General features: G+C 39.3%; 1 long non-coding RNA gene across 1 annotated transcript; it reads right to left on the bottom strand.

Moving 5' to 3' along the window:
* Nucleotides 1-561: 561 nt before the first annotated feature.
* LOC309343605 lies at nt 562-3,203 on the bottom strand. The gene is made up of 3 exons (XR_014157351.1): nt 3,145-3,203; nt 935-1,002; nt 562-677 (listed from the first exon to the last, which is right to left on the bottom strand). It is a non-coding gene; the product is annotated as an uncharacterized lncRNA (long non-coding RNA).
* Nucleotides 3,204-3,890: the final 687 nt, after the last annotated feature.

Raw genomic sequence — 3,890 nt, 5'->3', positions numbered from 1 at the left:
GAACCCACTGGGTGACCCTGAGCCAGTCACCAACTCTCAGCATCTCAGGGTTGTGAGAGCCATGAATGCCACCTTCAACTCTTTGGAGGAAAGGTGAGGTATAAATGCAATACATAAATACTCTTGCTAGGTGTTTATTCAGAAGAAAAGGGTCCTCTCAACGCAGAGCGGATTCCTGCTTGTATACTTAGGGGGTCCCCAGTCAAGGAGAAGATTGCTTGACATGCTGACAAAACAAACTGATTCCTGGGCCCGCTTCTTCACACAAAAATGTATCCTTCCCGTTCTCTGTGTGGTCCTCCTTTGACTTACAGATAGGTAGCCGTGTTGGTCTGCCATGGTCAAAACAAAATAAAAAAATTCCTTCCAGTAGCACCTTAAAGACCAACTGAGTTAGTTCTAGGTATCCTTAAAGACCAACTGAGTTAGTTCTAGCTATAGGTACCTAGAACTAACTCAGTTGGTCTTTAAGGTGCTACTGGAAGGAACTCCTTTGACTTCTTAGGCTTTCCTTGTTCTCTTGAAAGGAGCATGAGTAATACTCACCTACTGTTTCCCCAGCCTTCCCCTTCATGGCCTACTTTGAACTTGCTTCATCCCGTCAGTTCATTCTGCATGCAGTGTATATGCTGATTTCAGCCCCCCAGTGTATACTTTGCCTTAGATCTTGGCTAGCCCTGCCAAGACAAATGAAATCCAAAATAAAATCACCAAAACCTAAGGCCTCAGGGGGGACACACCCCTCTTTCACAGTGGTAATGTAGTAGCTTTGAATAGAAGTTGTTTTAATAATAATAACAATTAAAAAAAATTTATATCCCGCCCTCCCCAGCCGAAGCCGGGCTCAGAGCGGCTAACAACGGTAAAAATAACACAGTTTACATAAAATCATAATCAATTAATTGAAATTCATGCACAAAATAATATCTCCTACCTGCACTATCAGTACAAAAGCCAGGGCCTTTGCCATATCTATAAAATGGCCATTGTTTTATTGATTCCCTAATATAAAGAGAGAGAAAGAGTATAATCATTCTTCTTGTTTTGTTTCTCCCACAGGGTTTATTCATTTATTTTGAGAATTTATATACATTTGTATTAGTCAAGTCTGAGAGCTTCACCTTTTCTCCATTTAAAATAAAATAATAAAATATGGCTTCCAATATATCCGGCCAAAATAAGCAATAACATTTTCCACCACTGTTTATGTAGTATTCCTGCTCCCCGCTTCAATGAATGCTCTCAATGAAGCTATATCATGCAAATGACTGACAGTGATGGAAAACTCCCATTTGGCAGCATTAAAACAAATTTCTTCGGCTAAGCATTAAAAAGAAGAAGACGAAGTGTAAATATTGACAACCAAAATGCTCCTTTGTATTTTATGTAAATCGCCAGCCACGATCTCACAACTCTTTTAAGCTCAGTGTTGGTGAAATGTCATGTTACACAAAGCAAAACAAACCTGTTCCTTGGGGACAAAAAGGTTGTTGAAGTAGAAGCAGAATGCTACAGGGCCTTCCTGTCCAACATATTCAAGGTGGTTAAAAGATTTAGCACTTGGATTATATGGAAATGTATCCTCGTGAGTCCCCACTACACTCTAGCTATCTTTCTGTTATACTGTACAGTATATGAAATGAGCAGCTGGGGAAATGTGCAAGTATGTTTAGCTCCCTCAAATTCACCTGCAGAATTTGCCATTCGTTCTGCTCAGTGGGTGATGAGAAAAAAAATAGCATTACTCTCATCCCCATGCTTGCATCTATTCTTATGTAGATAATTTTGTAACAGCGATAAAACAAAGGCATAAAAATAACATCCAGTCCTGTCCTATAGTATACATTCTGTATTTCTCCCTGATGAGTGAGACCCTACCTTTCTTTTTACTGAGTAGCTGAACTAGTATTATTTGGACCAAGGGTATGGGCTGAAGGCACATGAAGCCACCACCTTGCTAAGGCTAAGCAGGTCTAAATCTGGTCAGTGCTTGAATGGGTGGCAATGTAGGAATCACCTATATGCTCCATTGACTTCCATGATGGAAGAGCTGGAGGATATAAATGTAAGAAACTAAACAAATAATTACTCCGTCTTATCTGTCAGATCATATTGTATATGGGATTGCATATTCCAGCTTGTATTTATTTATTCATTTGTTTATTCTGAAAGATTCATAGCTTACCTTTCATCGGTACTGGTATCATGGCAAAGCACAGAATAAAATCCATTCAATATAACCATCCATAAAAACAGCGACTACCTAGCTAAGAAAGAGAAAGCCAAAAATATTTGCTCATTAAGAAGCCAACTGCATAAATTTGACTGTGCTGTATGGAAAAACTTAAGATTTCAGAGGAAAATATTCTCTTGAATTATATACCTATTATATGGAAGTTGACAACTGGACAATGGGAATGGATTCTACGCACTCCTAACTATGGTCAAAAGACTAGTATTGATGAACTGAAAAAATAAAAATATGGTCCCATTTACTCAATGGATGGAAGACATGACAGCACTTGCAACATATGAACAGATCACTTATAGATGCAGACTTTGTTTGGATAAATATATTTATATTTGGAACAAGTTTATACAGAATGTAGTAGGTTATTAATAATCATATATGTATTAGCAATACTGTGTGTGTGTGTGTGTGTGTGTGTGTGTGTGTGTATGCACCTTCTTTCTTTTTTCACTTTACTGTATTCTGTATAGCTGAAATACTTAAAAGTATTAATAAAAAGGGAAAAAATAGAACCCATTTTACCAAGTGTCAAAGATGGTGACTAGCTGGGGAACAGATTGGATGGCTGGAGAATGGATGGCTTGGAGCTTAATTCAGGTACACCTTCCAAGTAAGACAAAGCTCAGGACAGGACTCAACCAGTGAGGAAACAAAGCACCTGGTAAAACAGCTACTTTGGCTGATAGGCAACAGAAACAGCCACCAGGGTCTAGATTGTGTTCTCTGATTGGGCGGACAAGCTGTGACATGGTTTCTCCACCAATATCAGGGTAGCGCTGTAGAGCAATGGGAGACATGCACGTTGTTCCTTTGCCTATGAGCTATCCCAGTGATCCAGAAGGGCATATGCAATCTGCTACTAGATCCCACAGTTAGAGCCTGCTGTCTGTTACTTTATGCTGGCCTACAAGAGGCCACATCCCACCAGTGGCAGCCAGTGATGTGGACCCAGAGTGGCTAATCACACATCACAATGATGTCAGGGAAAGGGGTAGGTTGAACATGATGTTCTAGAAGTGAAAAAAGAACACAGACAAGGCTGTCATAATCACTGACAGACCTATTTTTTAAATGAGTCATTCTCCCCCTTCTTACATCACAAGTGAGCTCTGAAACAAAACATTGCAGTATATCCTCCCTCATAAAAGGAGCATTCCTATTCAGGTTCCGGCCAGCCATTCCCTCCAAGTGGGACAGTCTACTCTTCCCACATCCTTCAACCTGATGACTGGAATGTGTGCATTTATGACACACACGAAGAGCATATTGTGAGATTATGTTTTAGAATAACTACTGAAGTTTCCACAGATATGAAATGAGGAAGCCATCAAAGGCATCAGCCTGAAGAGATGAAAATTACCGTAAGTGTTAGGTGCCTTAACATAGGCAATAAACATAATGCTCTATTACTTCCAGTGGTAACCTATTCTAAGTGCATGTGCTTTATAATCAGGAGATCATTCAGCTACCTACTTCACTTTAAATTAAAGCATAAATGAATAACACTTCTCAGCTCAAATGAGAACTTTTCTTGAAATTCTTTTGGCTCATGTCCTTGATATGTCTCTTAAAATGATGACCTAATCATATTAATTCCAATTTTATATCTTGGTGCATTTCATTCATAGTTTGCAGCTGT

The sequence above is a fragment of the Podarcis erhardii genome (assembly GCF_964252035.2).
Source record: "Podarcis erhardii genome assembly, chromosome: 6".
NCBI classification, from domain to species: Eukaryota; Metazoa; Chordata; class Lepidosauria; order Squamata; family Lacertidae; genus Podarcis; species Podarcis erhardii.
Note: the sequence above shows the minus strand (reverse complement) of the source record. Positions and strands in the feature narration are given on the sequence as shown.